The 17,296-nt window shown below is 48.0% G+C and overlaps 1 protein-coding gene across 4 annotated transcripts in view; it reads right to left on the bottom strand.

Annotated features, from left to right (window-relative positions):
* Positions 1-17,296, bottom strand: part of SNX29 (sorting nexin 29) — a 586,208-nt gene that overhangs the window by 111,670 nt on the left and 457,242 nt on the right. The window lies entirely within an intron of this gene.

The raw sequence follows: 17,296 nt of genomic DNA on the forward strand, positions 1-17,296 counted from the left end.
ACCCTGGATCAAGCAGATGTGATCATGAACGGCCCTCTCCCTCCTGCCACGGCTAACGGTGCTTTACAGAAATCAGGAGCTTCTCTGGCTGCATGGAAGCTGAGCCACGCTTCAGCTTCCATGGTGACCTGCTAATGGTCGTCCTTATATTTTACTTATACAAGGCAAAACATTGTTTTGTTTTAGCCAGTTCAAGGTAAGATTTTGCCACTTGTAATGAAAAGACCTGAGACCAACGGGAATCTGATTGGGCCAGTATCTGGTAGTTTTCTCCTGCGTGGGTGCTCACTCTGGGCCAATGAGCTGTGGCCGGAGCCTGCCTCTGTGCACGTGTGCAGTGTACACAGAAGGAGAAGGGGAGTGGATTGTGACACACTCCAAAGGCTACCTCCTCCTTGGTGCCCACAGCACTGCCCTTTCTGGGTTTCACTGGCCCTCTAACTTATCTACACAATTCAAAGCTCCCTCCTGTATCCTTCGCTGTGACTGGGAATTGTTGGCTAGGACAACCTTGCAGCCAACACCAAGTACAAATACTTCCTTTCTCCCTCTACACACAGGACCAGTGGTAACTTACTAACAACAAAAAGTGCATAATAAATACAAAACCTTCAAATGAGTACTAATCGGCTGGGTGCGGTGGCTCAAGCCTGTAATCCCAGCACTTTGGGAGGCCGAGACGGGCTGATCACGAGGTCAGGAGATCGAGACCATCCTGGCGAACACGGTGAAACCCCGTCTCTACTAAAAAATACAAAAAACTAGCCGGGCGAGGTGGCGGGCGCCTGTAGTCCCAGCTACTCGGGAGGCTGAGGCAGGAGAATGGCGTGAACCCGGGAGGCGGAGCTTGCAGTGAGCTGAGATCCGGCCACTGCACTCCAGCCTGGGTGACAGAGCGAGACTCTGTCTCAAAAAAAAAAAAAAAAAATTGAGTATTGATCTTTAATCAAAGAGCTGCAACTTCTCAGGCAGCCGCAGAAGCGAGACCACTTAGTGTCTGGGTAGGGCTTGCGTTTGATGCTTCTTCTTCCTCTGCAACCAGGCAAGGTTTCTGTCTGGCTTTCTCCAGAAGACTCTGCCTCCCTGTCCCGGTGATATGGAGACCTGTCCCCCACCGAAATGCATTTAAGAGGCTTTAAATAATGCCAAGCAGATGGTGGTCAGCTCGGGGCAGATATGCTACAAAATGCCAAAGAACGGTCCCTCTGGGCTCACAGATGGAACATCCCACTTCCCAGTGGGCCTGAGGCTTCTCCATGTGCAGTGCAGAGCCCAAGGTGAAGCTGCTGAGGCTCTTCATCCATCTACAGATGCACAGGCTTTTTTGCACAGCTGCAAAACTGTGCTTATGGTCTTTAATCTTCCTCTGTGAAAAGCATCCAATTTAGGAATTTTTGCAGTAATCATTTCAGAGTAATGAAAAACAAACAGAACAATAGAACATTTCAGATGTGATAGGCGCACTCTTTGCACCTCTCTCTAATGTATGTTTAAAGAGACGTATTAGTCATCGCGAGGAACCCTCTTTTGTCTCCCCACGCAATCAAACTGCGCCCGCATGCAGACCACAAACATCGTAATACAGTTAATTTACCCAATGTACTCACTTCTCTCTCATAACAATGCCTGTAAGACAGCACTCAATTTTGTTTTAAAATTTCCTCACATACAAGATGGGGCTGGGATGAACATTTTTCCATCTTGCTGGCTTGCAAAGCACCACGGTAAAGGCTAATGTGTGCCATTTTGCCTGGTCCAAGTCTTTTTATGGTGGGTAAATGAGGTGTGAACAGGGACTTACCCAAAGGCCCAGAGTGAGTGGTGTAGACATGATTTGAACCTCTGTTTTTCCAGAACCTAATCTGTGTTCTTCCTCCAGACCACCCTGTCCTTAAGCAGTAGAGAAAGAGCTCAGGCTGTAGACAAGGCATTGAGGCATTGTGAGGGCCATTCTTGAGACCTGCCATATCTCTGCAAAACACAGGCAGATGCCTCCTAATCACTAAGAGTGGGGAGGCCCCACTCCAGAGAACAGGTTAAGCGCAGGCTGCGGGAACTGCTGCCTCGATTAACCCTTGACTCCACCACCTGCCAGCTGGGTGACCCTGGCCAGCCCACCTAACCTTTCTGAGCCTCAGTTTTAGCATCTATAGAGCGGGGATACTATTAGCACCCACCTAAGAGGGTTGTGATGTAATGCATGCGTAATGCATGACCGGTGTCTATTGTACTGTTATTAGCAATTCTGGAAAGGGGTTGAACTCTCCTTAAATGCTACATGAACACACAACCTGACTTGACCTTCCCGGAATGTATTGCTACTCAGTACGGAGAAGAAAAGGGAAAAGGGGTCTGGTCTGATATCACAGCTTACTGCCCACTAAAAGAGGGTGGAATTATGGCAAAGGAGGCCTCAAGTGTCACAATCAACTCTGTCCATGCAATTCAAACACTGCTTTGGTCCTGAGATGCACAGTGTTCTCTCTGGCGGCCATCGGCAAGACAAGATGCTAATGCCCCGGGCCTTCTAGGAGTTCAGAGGGTGCTCCTGAACAGCTCCCATCAACCCAGATATGTCTCTATGAAGGCCAGGAGCTCAGAACCTTTCCACCTTTGGAAAAGCTCGTAATCCTGATGCATTCTCTCCCTGAAAGGAGGCAATTTCACACATCCTCCCAGGCACACATGCACATACCCCACCAGATACACATACATACACATGCTACCGGGTGCACACACTGTCAAGTACTCACACACATATCCCTTCAGACACACATGCACACACCCCAGCAGATGCACACACACTAACAGGTGCACACATTACCAAGTACTCATACACTATCCCACCAGGTATACATCACTTCCACCAGATGCGCACACACACACGTGCACACATGCCACCCAGCATACACCCTTACCCCACCCCAAAACTATCCTCTACCATCATTCTCTCTCTGCTTCTTCACAGCGTTTGGCATAATGAGCAATTATCTTGCCTAGTTTTTTTCCAGTATCGTGCTGTATTTATTGATGCCGTAGGTTGACACTGTCTGTTTACAAGATGAATCATTTGAAATGGCAGGCAACCACAGCTGCTGACCTCAATCTTTGATACATATTGAGCCTTTATTTATTGATGGCTCTCTGTCCTCTCTCCACTAGAATGTAAGCTCTGCACATTTTAAAAATTTATTCTTTTAATTGACAAATAGTAATTATCTTGGTGGTACATGGCCACAGTCTTATTCACTGTGCCCCAGTATCCAGACCAGTGCCTGGAAATAATGGATATTCAATACTACGAATGAATGAATGAATGAACAGATGAATAAATGAACATCACCTCAACATGTACTTGCAATTGTACCTTTACAAGTCTCCATCTTTACTATGCAATGAATTCTTTGAGGGCAAGAACCAAGATAGAAACCGCTAGAAGTCCCCAGTTCCTAGAGATGCTCAGTGGGTGCTAGATGGGTGGGTAGGTAGACGGATGGATAAATGGAAGGAAGAGAAGGAAACAAGAAGGCAGGCAAGAAAGAAGGAAGGAGGGAGGGCTTACCCTCCATACCAGGCCACCTACATCGCTATCTCTAATGCACATCTATCCTTGCTGATAAGCGTCTGGCAGTGGGCAAAGGATGGATGCATTCGACAGTCAAGACCAAGGTCTGCGTATGCAAATCTCTGTGTGTGACACTGTGACACCTCCTCCGGTCTCCTACACAAATGAAGACTTTGCAAAGCCTACTGGATGAAGTTGCCCGACACTCAGAGCAGTGAAAACTGGAAAGCCAGAAACGTCTCACCTAAGACAGAGGAAGAAACAGGTAGGACCCGGGATCCACAACTCAGGGAGGGAAGAGACAAGGAACACTGGCTAATGAGGAGAGAAAGAGGACTTCCTCCGCCAGGGCTCTGGGAGCCGGAGCGGTAGCAGGTGGCCACCGCCACCTAGAGGTCAGTTATAGCCACCGCGGGTGCTGGCCAAGCCGGTATGCAGGGCTTACCTGGTGTGTGCCTGACCAGGAATGCTGGAGGTTCTCAAAAAAAAGTCCTTGGTGGGGTAGACCCAGGGTCTGGAAGTCCCAGCCAAGAGGACCACAAGGTGTGGGGGCTTTAGAAATCCCAGGCGTAGACCAAGGTCTGACTTCCCACCCAAATCAGACTCGGTGAGGTTCTGCCAAGGAGAAGGGCATCTTGGAGCTGGCTAATAGACTCAGGTCTTCTAGGAGGAGGAGGAAACCCTTGTCAGGAGCGACAAAATCAGCTATCTTGCATCCGACTCCTTTTCCACACCACAGCCAGAGCAATGGTTCCCAAGTGTAAATTAAAGTCCTCCAATGGGCCAGGCGTGGTGGCTGATGCCTGTAATTCCAGCGCTTTGGGAGGCCGAGGCAGGTGGATCACTTAAGGTCAGGAGTTCGAGACCAGCTTGGCCAAATGGTGAAACCCTGTCTCTACTAAAAACACAAAAGAAGTAGCCAGGCATGGTGGTGCACGCCTATAGTCCCAGCTACTTGGGAGGCTAAGGCAGAAGTGCCTGAACCTGGGAGGCAGAGGTTGCAGTGAGTCAAGATTGCACCACTGCACTCCAGCCTGGGTGACAGGGTGAGACTCCATCTCAAAAAATAAAAAAAAATAAATAAATAAATAAATAAATAAATAAATAAATTCCTCCAATGATGTGCCACTGCACTCAAGCTCAAGTCTAAATTCCTGGATGTGGCTTGCAGGGCCCTCACTTCTCTCTTCGGGTTATTTTCTATGTTTGCTCTTAAACTGAGCAACAAGTCACATTTCCCAGCAGCACCTGTGGCCCATGGAAACTCGTAACTAGTTGTTGACTACATGAGCTGAACTCCAAAGTCCCTAAACGCCATGTGCTATGTCACCTCTAGAGTTCTGGGCAGCAGTTCTCTCAGCCTCTATCAAAGAGCTCTTTGCATCAGTTAGGAAGTGCATTTGGCTCCAAAATAGCAGAGGTCTAATCACTTGGGGCTCATTTTCTGATGGACACGCAGTGTGCAGGGAGGTAGTCCAGGATTGGGATGGCTGCCCCCTCAGTCATCAGGGACTGAGGTCGTCCATCTTTCTGCTCTGCTATCTTGGCTGTAGAGTTGCCATCCCCTAGGTTACCACATGGCCCAAGGTGGCTGCTGGAGTTCCAGCTATCATTTCTCAGTTCTAGGCAACAGGAAGGAGAAAGGCAAGGCATGTACCACCCAGATGAGATGTAAGCAGCCTTTCTGGGAAGCCACAACCAATACATCTACCTATATCTTAGTGGCCAGATCTTAGTTACATGGCCATATGTAGCTGCAAGGGAAGCTGAGAAATTTACTATTTTCTACGTGGGCATAATGCCCAGGGCTCTGTTACTAAGACATAAGGAAAAAAACCTCACAGCTATTTTCAGCAAGCAACTAGCAGTGTCTGCCACACTCCTATACATCCAATTACCACATCTTGATGGAAGGCCAGGGGACAAAAAAAATCCAAAGATACCTTCCCTGCAATCTAAATGCCTACAGTCTTACTGAGGACTCAAACAAATATAGCTGAAAATATAAATGACAATATCAAGCAGAATTAAATGAACCACAAGTCCCTCTGCAGTCTTTGAAGGGTAAATTTTATGCAAAAAGCAAGACAAGGAACAATTACTGAGGGCCAGCAAGGTGGCTCATGCCTGTAATCCCAGCAATTTGGGAGGCGGAGGCACAAGGACTGCTTGAGACCAGGAGTTCAAGACCAGCCTGGGCAACACAGTGAGACCTCATTTCTACAAAAGAAATTACTAAGCCCTTACTTCATGCTGGACTCTATGCCAGCTGCTTTCTATGTTTTCATTTCTCTTAGTTTTCACAACAACCTTGCAAAGTAGGCATTAGCATCTGCATTTTGCTTAAGAGGAAATAAACTGGAGTTATATGACATGCCCAGGGTCACACCGCCAGTAATGATTTCCAGCAAGGATGGCAAACTGCCAAGTCTAGAGCTATCTGCCTACTCTAGTGTACAGTGGTGACTGCCTGGGAAAGATGGTGGTCATGTGGAGGATGATTCTGAGAAGGCACCTGAGCTCACTGAGAATGTCTGTGATTGATTAGCCAGGTCTGCCATGGACAGGCGAATGGGGCAAAGTGGCACGAGAGCCATATATGTAACATTCCTGCTTCAGAGGCATACGGCAGTTAGTTCATCTGTGGAAATGCCACACTGGCACTCTGGTGTCTACGCCTGGGAGAACGAAGGGTGGGAGGGGAGGCACATGCTGCCACCAGGCGAGACGGCCCCAGGTCTTGCTGCTGGGGATTCTTTTTGCATCTAGGGCCCCCGTGCCTTGAGAAAGTGGGTGCTTAGCAACTAGCCAAGATGAAGGCCACCTCCAAGCTCTAAATTATTCCTCTTACTAACAGCCTCAGAAGTAACAAAAGAAATGACAGCTGCAGTCAGAACAAGGAGCAATTTTATTTTAAAACCCAACTTTAAAGGACAGACCTGTGATCTCATGTCGGAGCAGAGGTGACAGTTCATGTCCCACAGCACCATGCCTGCCAACACCTTCACTACCCGGCTCCTCTTCTCACACCCACGGGCCCATGTGACCTCACACTTGGAGGGGTCTGGCAGTCACAGATGCAAGCAACCTCCTCCCCACACCAGTCCCCAGGGCTGGTGACCTCCCCTCACATCCACCAAAGAAGGAGAGAAAACGATTGGGGGCAACTTCCAGACTCAGCTCACATGCCCTCCCCATCCACAAAGCCATCCCTCACCCCTCACCCCGTCCTGCCTCCAGGCTGTATGAGGCAACTCTCCTCTGAGCGCCTTTGGCCTCTAAGCGTACTGTACTCAGCGATGGGCATCTGCCTCTGGTCTCTGACTTTCTGCATTTAGCACAGTTCCTGGCACAGAGCACCTACCATTTGACAGCTACCCGCTATTGAGAACACAGTCAGTTCCAGATATCACAGTTTTCTCTACATGAGGTTTTCTCAGTCACAGCACTACTGATGCTTGGGGCCAGGTAAGTCTTTCTTGTATGGGAGCTGTCCTGCGCATTGTGAGACATTCCACTGCATCCCTGGCCTCCACCCATGAGATGCCAGTAGCAGCCACCCCAGTTGTGACAATCAAAAATGCTTTCAGGCATTGCCAAATGTCCCCTGAGGGATAAAACAAAACCACCTCTGGTCGAGAATCACTGAAGGGCATTACCTCAGAGTTGCCCAGGGCCACTCAGCCAGAACTTGCACTGAGCACCCTACAGCTGTTCTATCTCACTTAAGCCTCATGATAATCCCTTGGGGTGGGTCCAGTGATCCTATCGCACGGATGACAGGACTGAGCTTTGGTGAGGCTCAATAATTTGCCCAAAGCTAAACAGCTGGGCACGGGCCCTTTCTAGAACTGAATCCAGAAGAACCACATGACTCAAGCTGCTTGTCCAGGCCAGAGACATCACTCCCTTATTTTAAGAAAGAAAGAATTGGAGGTACCCAGTAAGGCCAGTTTGGTTGGAAACCATCTGTTTGTTTGTTCATTTACTTATTTATTTTTGAGATGAAGTCTCACTTTGTCACCCAGGCTAGAGTGCAGTGGTATGATCTCGACTCACTGCAACCTCCGCCTTACAGGTTCAAGTGATTCTGCTACCTCAGCCTCCCAAGTAGCTGGGACAATAGGCGTGAGTCACCTTGCCCGGCTAATTTTTTGTATTTTAGTAGAGACGGGGTTTCACCGTGTTAGCCAGGATAGTCTTGATCTCGTGACCTCATGATCCACCTGCCTCAGCCTCCCAAAGTGCTGGGATTATAGGTGTGAGCCATCACGCCCAACCCCATCCATTTCTTGAATGCAACCAGTGCATGGCAGCCTTTCCTATTTCTGTTAATGCTAAAAGGCTGCTACACGGAATCTCTTTTGTTGGTAAATAAAACAGAGCAGGTCACAGGTCATCCCACACACTGGGCAGTCACGGGATCATTAAACGGTTGGCAACAAGAGGAGGCTCCTACTCGGCAATCAGCCTCAAGTACTCCCAGCTCCAGGGACTCCTTTCTCTCCCCTACCAAGAATATTGCCATCCAAAGAGATGAAATGTAAACTTGGTAGAGCTGGCAGGGAAGAAGCTAATTTTCTATTACAGAGCATCTCCATTTTCGCACAGAGCCCCGAAATTGTGTTTATGAACCTAATGTGTACTTTAGAGGAATGTGGTTGGCAGTAATGAGCACATAACTCTCAGGAGTTTGGAGGCCACCGAGTAGCAGATTGTTGAATCAATAAAAATAGCAGTAAGTCAGTAAGTACCTCTGCAGCTCTTCTGTTCAAGGACAAAAGTGGCTACTTTGGGGGCGGCAGATGTACCTTCTCCCTTGCTTGTAGAAGGTGCATATTCTGTGCAAAGCCATGGTCAGAAGCCTTGTTATTCCCCAGCACTGGGTCCCCGACTCAACTGCTTGGCGGAGTTCATCTCGGTTTGCTTACTGGGTAAGCAGGGGGATGGTGTACCAAGTCCAAGCACTTCTACCTCCTCATGTGTTCTGGGTTTTCTCCACTCCTGCCCTCGGTCCTTCATCAGCTGTACTTGCCAGGACCTCCAAATGGTCCCTGATTGACCCTAGGTTCCCCAGTGCCACCACAATGACTGGCCTAAAGCTCCAATCATACCATTCACTCCTCCACTTAAAATTCTCTGGGTCAATGCCCAAGGTCCTCAGCAAGCAAAGCCCACCTGACTAGCTCATGCTTTGGGCCACCTGGTTCTGATCGCATCCTCTTTGGTAACTGTGGCCTGACCACTCTCCGGGAAGCCTCTGTCTTCCCTTCTCTCACACCATGGGCACTGGACAGAGCCTATGACTCAGGCTTCAGCCAATCAGAGCACCTCATTCCCTTGGCCACAGCAAGTGGTTCAGGAACGGGCACATCATCGCCTATGATTGGGTGAAGCTTTTCCAATTAATGGGATACAGAGCTGTACCCTTTTCTCACTGACTTGAAGTCAAGTTGATCCCATTTGCAGCTTCCCAGTTGACTCCTGCCCATGAGAACAGAGGCTGTCGAGAAGAGAGGCTGTTGGAGAATGTGCCCAAAAAAAAGCTAGAACAGCCCCACCACTCAGAGAACCCTCCCTTCCCTGCACCCTGCCCCTCTCAACATACAACTGAGTGTCTCCATATATCATGGGAATTGTATTAGTCTGTTCTTACTGCTAATAAAGACATACTGAGACTGGGTAATTTATAAAGAAAAAGAGGTTTAATGGACTCACAGTTCCACATGGTTGGGGAGGCCTCAGAATCATGATGGAAGACAGAGGAAGAGCAAAGGCACATCTTACATGGTGGCAGGCAAGAGAGAACAAGAACCGAGCAAAAGGGGTTTTCCCTTATAAAACCATCAGGTCTCCTGAGACTTACTCACTACCATATCAACAGTATGGGGGAAACCACCCCCCATGATTCAATTATCTACCACCAGGTCCCTCCCACAACACGTGGGAATTATGGGAGCTACAATCAAAGATGAGATTTGGGTGGGGACACAGCCAAACCATATCAGAAATCATGTAAAAACACTGTCAAATGTACAGCCGTTGTCTGCCCCTGTCACCACCATCTGTGACCAAACATAGGGATTTCAGCAATGGAATTTAGGGAAGTTCACTGGAGTTGCAGAGAAGAGAAGGGATAGTGGTCAGCAGGAAACCCACAGGGTTTGAAGTGAGACGGGACTGGATGCAACCTGTGTTACCTCAGACAAATAGCTTCTGAAGTGATTGTGACTTCTGAATGCAGAAAACAGAGTAGGGAGATGCAGAGCTCGGAGGGGGGCGGTGCTGCATTCGAGCCCCTTATCAACTCATGCCTGCAGCCAGGTTACCCCAAGACTACTGATTTACAGGGAGCAACAAATTCCCTTTTTGGGTAAGGCAGTTTGGTTTGGGTTTTCTGCCACTTGTGAGTTAAGATGCCAAATACAAACATCATTACCTGCTTTGCACTGCATAATCCACCTAAACCAGCTCACACATATGCCAGGATCCCTGTCCTTGACATGCCTATTCTCATGCCTGTTCCCTCTGCTTATCCCCACTGTGCCTTCTTTGCCTGGCTAAGTCCTACTCATCCTGGAGGGCTTGCCTCCAGCGTCTTCACCCTGCAACATCCTTCTCTGGTCTCTTCTCCTTTTCTCAATTATACTCAACTTCTGTGTTCCCCCAGTGCCCTAGACCAAGGTCTATTGCTGTCCCTCCTCCCTGTCCCCTGCTGCTGTGTGCCTGCCTTCCCTATCCACCCCAACTAGACTGAGCACCACCCAAGGGTAAGGAGCTATGTCTCATCTCTCTATCCCTAGTTTTGGGCATCATACCCAGCAGAAATTAGGTTGTGCAATACATGCATGTTGAAACTAAACTGAGGCTTGTTCCTGATGGCAAACCTTCCCTGCAGCCAGCATCTCTTCCCCTAGCTTGGATAGACAATCACTGGGAGTCAACCTGGTACCTATGGGTACAGCCTAGTGAATGCAAAAACCAAAGCAAATCACTACTGTCTAAAAGGCAAAGAGAGATGCTTAATTAGAGGAAAATGGGTAGAGCTGGATGCAAGGAGGTTTGATGCACCAGACCAGGACAGCGTGTTGTCTTGGAGAAAGACTGACAGACATGACTATGAACCAGACACTTCAGGGAAAGTCTCAGCTGTGTCTCTCAGCACTGGGCAGTCATTCCCATAATTAGCAGGGTGGAGTGGACTGATGTCTGGATGAATGAGATGAGGGCTTGAGATAAAGTTGGACTTTTCCAGCCAACAATGAGGGCAAGAGGATTTTCTGGGAAAAAAAAAATTATCTGCTCTTTTCCCATCAACTTCTCAGAACCTTTAGTATGTCACCAGATGTTGGGTGGTACATAAGCAGGAGGTGTCACCACAAAAAATAACTGCAGTCAAACAGGATCACTGACTTGATGGTCTAAAAAAAAAAAAAAAGAGTTCCCAATTGCCTTGAACGATTTAGTAATCTGCACTTTATGAAAAAGACGTTCACCAGCAATTGAAGACATGGAAATATATCATGGCAATCATGTAAAAACATGATCCGATACTCAGCTGGTGTCTGACACTGTCACCACCATCCTTGACCAAAGACAGGGATTTGAGGAATGGGATTCAGGGAAGTTCACTGCAGGTGCAAGGAGGAGAGGGAAAGGCGGTCAGCTGGAAACCCACAGGCTTTGAAGAGAGACAGACCTGGATGTGAGTCTTGGTTTTGTCACTTATAAGCTACGTGTCCTTGGTCACCTTGCTTAAACCCTCTGAGCTTCAATGCTCATCTATAAATGGGGGGATAATAATGTCATTCTTGCTGTTGCCCTGGTGGGGCCACTGCGAGACACAGGCCTTGTACATCCACAACCAGCACAATCCCAGGAACGCCATCATCGTCATCACTCCCGAGCCCCAATCCTAGGCCTTCCTGGAGCTAGATGTGAATGATCTCAGCTACCATCAGCTGATTTGGGGAGGTTTTTATCCCATTGGATAAAAGCCCTTCCCTAGTGTCTTCCTGACAACCGTGCCAGCAACAGAGACACTCAGATGTGTGTTGAGAGGGGCAGGGCACAGGGAAGAGAGGGCTCTCTGAGTGGTGGGGCTGTTCCTGCTTTTGTGTGGGCAAATGAAGCACTCTCGCCAAGTCACAAACACAATCTCAGGAGAGAGCTTTGAAAATAATGCATGAGCTGCCAATCTTGTCTGTTAACCTGCATCTCAATTCCAGCTAGGGAATTTTCAAAAGGCATCCAATTAGTCCCCTTGGCCAACTGGCTTCCACGATTCAGGTCTCACAGCAAGGGAATATTGATTTTGCTGTAAGCCCTAGGAGAGCAGGCTGCTGGTCTACACCACCTTCTTCCCATTTATGAAATCTTGGCTCTGCCCGGGTGGTTTCTCTGGACTTTTGTCACTACAGATTAAAAATGAGGTTTCGAAGAGGTGAAAATTGATCCAGAAAGTACTGATTGAGAGTCTTTGGGGGTATCCAGGATTAGGCTGGGCACCAGCAAAGTTTTTAGAATTGATTTTTAGAATTCCACTAACAACAAAAATCCGCCATGTATACTTCCGTTCATTTGCAGAAAAAGGCAAGGGAGAAAGGTGCTCAAAGTTCATGCTAAGCCGATGGGACTTCTTTAATTACCTGAATGCTTTAAGAATCACAGTTTTTATTTAAGAAGTGGTGCTGGTCTGTAGCATTTATTTTCCTTTTTTTTTTTTTTTTTTTGAGACGGAGTCTCCCTCTGTTGCCCAGGCTGGAGTGCAGCGTGGCACCATCTCGGCTCACTGAAACCTCCACCCACCAAATTCAAATGATTCTGCTGCCTCAGCCTCCAAGTAGCTGGGACTACAGGTATGTGCCACCATAACCTGCTAATTTTTTAATATTACAGTAGAGACAGGGTTTCACCATGTTGGTCAGGCTGGTCTTGAACCCCTGACCTCAAATGTTCCCCACCGTGACCTCCCAAAGTTCTGGGATTACAGGTGTGAGTCACCATACTCGGCCCCTATTTTACATACTTCAATCCTGTCCTTAGAAAATAAAGAACGTAAGGCAGCTCTTTGGGATCCAGTTAACAAAACAGGTTAACAACAGCCACTTCACACTGAGAGCTTAATATATACCAGGACCGATTCTAAGTGTTTCCTATAGGTTAACTCATTTAATCCTCATCCATGTAAAGTGCTGAGTATACCTAATAAGGCACAGAGGAAAGTCAACAGGAGAGCCACTGCCATGAAACTTTACAAGGAATCCCCTCCACAGGGCCAACTCTTTCCAACCAGAACATCGATACTAACTCTTATTCCGAGCAATGTTCTTGATAAGCTCCTCTGCCTCCTCTCTGTTCACTGAGCACACGGCGGGTCCCTCTTGGAGTGCTAGATCAATCCTCAATTACCCATTCAATCAGTGGCAGTTACTACACTAAATAGTCCAGCAGATGATAAAGAACAATTACTGACTGTGCTGAGCTTTTAAGATTCTACGCAGAGACTCTGAAAAGAATTTCCTTGTCTCAAAAACAAATGAGGCCAGGTACGGTGGCTCACGCCCGTAATCCCAGCACTTTGGGAGGCCGAGGCGGGTGGATCACTTGAGGTCAGGAGTTCGAGACCAGCCTGGCCAACATGGTGAAACCTTGTCTCTACTAAAAATACAAAAATTAGCCAGGCATGGTGGTGCACACCTCTAGTCCCAGCTACTCAGGAGGCACAGGCTGAAGAACCCAAGAAGTGGAGGCTGCAGTGAGCCGAGATTGCACTGCTGCACTCCAGCCTGGGTAATAGAGCAAGGCCTTGTCTCAAAAAAAAAAAAAAAAAAAAAAAAAAAAAAAAAGAATGAGAAGCTACTATTTCAACTGCATGTCCAGGAGCTGCATGGGAGCAGGTGTGCAGCAGCAAAGTGTGGACTCAGGAACTCCACCTCCTGGGTTTGAATGCACTCCCTTCTCACACACACATTTACCAGCTGAGTGTCCTTGGGTAAGCAGCTTAGCCTCTCCAGTGCTCAATTTCCTTATCTGTAGAATGGGGGTAGCAGCAGTAGTTTCTTCCTAGGGTTGTCCCGAGGCTTGAATTTGTTAATATCCATAAAGCACTCAATCCAGGGCCTGGCATACAGGAGGCGCCATGTTGAGCGTCAGCCATTTTTATTGTTGATACCTACTTGTGAGGTTGGAGAGGAAGCTGATGGGCTGCAGAAAGAGAAGTTCTGAACCCACTGTACACTGAAGCTATTTTTTTTTTTGCAGGTGAAAAACCTTAGCTTTGGTTGACCTGGGAAGAACTCTATCTTGGTTTACTATATCATGTCTGTTTCATTCTTTCATTCATTCAGCCAGCCAGTCATCTATCACTTCATAGGTATTGAGCACCTGCTATGTGCCTGTGTTGTGAGCAAGGTGGGCATCTGGGATGACACAGCCCTACCCTCAGGGAGCCCCAGCCTCCTGGGGAGATGCACACAGGAGAGTTGCTCAGTATACAGCATGAACAGCGTCGAATGGAGGACGGCTCAGCATACAGGAGCCCTGAAGCGGGGGCATCTCGATAAGGGCTCAGCAGATGTCTTCTGTAGCCAGCCAGATGATAAATGTTTTAGGCTTTGTGGATCATACGGGCTCTGTCCTAAAGACTCATCTGTGTCTTTGTTGTATAAAAGCAGCCACAGACATCATAGAAATAAATGGACATGGCTGCATTCCAATAAAATTTTATTTAAAAAAAAAACTGTCAGCTGGGTGCAGTGGCTCAGTCCTACAATCCCAGCACTTTGAGAGGCCGAGGTGGGCAGATCACTTCAGGTCAGGAGTTCGAGACCAGCCTGGCCAACATGGTGAAACCCCATCTCTACTAAAAATACCAAAATTAGCCGGGCGTGGTGGCGGATATCTATAGTCCAGCTACTTGGGATGCTGAGGCAGGAGAACCCCTTGAACTCGGGAGGCAGAGGTTGCAGTGAGCTGAGGTCATGCCACTGCACTCGAGCCTGGATGACAGAGTGAGATTCCGTCTCAAAAAAATAAAATAAAATAAAATAAAAAAACTGTCAAGGGGACAATGTGGCCCACAAGCCATAGCTTGCTGACCCCTGATCTAGAGGAAGGGGTTCTGGAGATGTGATGGATATGACCTGTAGGGTGGGGTGGGGCCTATAAGGAAGACACAGAGGGAAGGGCCTGCAGCCTGGGGAGTGAGGCTTGGAGGCCATGGAGAAAAACACTCTCCCTCGTTCAAAAGGTCCAGGAAGATGACTCAGGTACCTGTGCCAGAAACACGCCACAAATGCTTACTCTGGTATGGAACAAGAATTCCTCCCAGACCCACCTGATCCAGCTCAGGCAAAGAAGAAAAGTCAACACCTACAATGTACCAGTATCTGGGGCCAGTACTTGAGTATCTGTGTTTATTCCTATGCTGCAGTTGAGGCTGCAGGCTCAGGGAACCACCACAGGCTGGACGCAGCCACCTGCATCTCCCTCAGTAGCCAGTGCCATAAGAGATGCAGTGGGAACAAATAGCAGCACAGAGGCAAATAGCTTTGACTGAGAGCTTACTGCATGCTAGGTGCTATACTGAGTGCTTACTACATGGTAGGTGCTATACTAAGTGCTTACTATGTGCTAGGGTGCTATGCTGAGTGCTTACTATATGCTAGGTGCTATGCAAGTTTCGAACGCTCACATTCCCCAGTGAAGAAGGTACTCACTCATCCCATACCCTTTTTGCAAGTGAAGATACTGAGGCTCAGACTAACTTACCTGACCAAAGTCACATATGACAGCATCTGGCAGAGTTTGGACTGGCTTTAAAAGCTGTGCTTGGCCGGGCATGGTGGCTCACGCCTGTAATTCCAGCACTTTGGGAGGCTGAGACAGGTAGATTACCTGAGGTCGGGAGTTCGAGACCAGCCTGGTCAACATAGTGAAGCCCTGTCTCTACTAAAAACACAAAAATTAGCCAGGCGTGGTGGTCCATGTCTGTAGTCCCAGCTAATTGGGAGGCTGAGGCAGGAGAATCGTTTGAAGGGGAGGCAGAGATTGTAGTGAGCCAAAATAGTACCAATGCACTCCAGTGTGGGCGACAGAGCAAGACCCTGTCAAAAAAAAAAAAAAAAAAAAAGCCATGCTCTTCCTAGCAAGATTTAGAGCTGATGTTCTGGGGTGCAGTGAGGATTGTGTGTTTTTCCAGAAGAAAAGGTAAAACATGTGGCTGGCACCCACTGTGGTTTGATTTATCAGAGTATCTGCGGGAAGACTCTGCTGCCCTGGCCAGGGGTTGGTAGACTAGTCAGGGAGGAACAGCGTGGCCCCCTCTGGCAGCACACAGGTGACCCCGCTCTGATGTCTCAGCACAGCAATGCCATGTCCCCAGCAGGATCTACTGAGCAGCTTCCATAGGGAAGAGCATGACAGAGGAAGCCCACGCAGGCCCTAGGCCCGGTAGGATTTAGGCAGATGCTCCATCTTCCTCCGACACACTGTTCCCTCCAGACGCATTCCTCTCAAACTGGGCTGGCCACCTGGCCTGCTGGCTGTTTTCATATGGCCCACAGACTAAGAATGGTTTTCACATTTTTAAATAGCTGGAAAAAAATCAAAAGGAAAGTAGTATTCTTTAGTATGGGCAAAGTACATGAAATTCAAAGTTCAGTGTCAAACAAGAAAAAAAAAGGTTTCTTTGAACACAGCCAGGTATGGTGGCTGACACCTAAAATCCCAGCACTTGGGAGGCCGAGATGGGAGGATGGCTTGAGCCCGGGTGTTGGAGACCAGCCTGGGCAACATAGGGAGACCTTGTCTCTGCAAATAATAAAGAAAAAATTAGCCAGTTGTGGTGGCAAGTGCCTGTAGTCCCAGCTACTCGAGATGCTGAGGTGGGAGGATCACTTGAGTCCAGGTGGTAGCAGTTACAGTGAGCCATGATTGTGCCACTGCACTCCAGCCCAGGTCTGGGTGACAACCTGAGACCCTATCTCAAAAAAAAAAACAAAACACACAAAAAAAACAGTCACATCCATTCATTACATATAGCCTATGGTTGCTTTGGCTCTGTAAGAACAGAGTTGCATCTGAGATGGAGACTGCACGGCCTACAAAGACAAAATATTTACTATCTAGCCCTTTAAAACAAACACTTGTAATCCCTTGCCCTAAAGATTGCATAAAAGATGAAGGGAAGAAGAGAGAAAAGAAGAAATGCGGTTATGGGAGTGGAAAGACATTTCCTGATTCCAAGACATCCTAATAAGCCAGAGTAATCAAGACTGTGTGACACTGTCAGGACAAGCATAGAGACGCATGGGACAGAGTCAAGAGCCCAGAAACAAACCCATTCATCTATGGTCAACTTATTTTTGGCAAGAGTGCCAAGATCATTCAGTGGGGAAAGAACAGTTTTTTCTAACAAATTGTGCTGGCACAACTGGGTATCCACAATAAAATGAAGCTGGATCCTTACCTCATACTATACATAAAAATTAAGTCAAGGCCAGGCGTGGTGGCTCACGCCTGTAATCCCAGCACTTTGGGAGGCCAAGGCGGGCAGATCACCTGAGGTCAGGAGTTCAAGACCAGCCTGGCCAACAAGGTGAAGCCCCATCTCTACAAAAATTGGCTAGGCATAATGGCAGGTGCCTTTAACTCCAGCTACTTGGGAGGCTGAGGCAGAAGAATAGCTTGAATCCAGGAGACGGAGGTTGCAGTGAGCCGAGATCGCGC

The sequence above is a fragment of the Macaca thibetana genome, chromosome 20, assembly GCF_024542745.1.
Source record: "Macaca thibetana thibetana isolate TM-01 chromosome 20, ASM2454274v1, whole genome shotgun sequence".
Classification (NCBI taxonomy): domain Eukaryota; kingdom Metazoa; phylum Chordata; class Mammalia; order Primates; family Cercopithecidae; genus Macaca; species Macaca thibetana.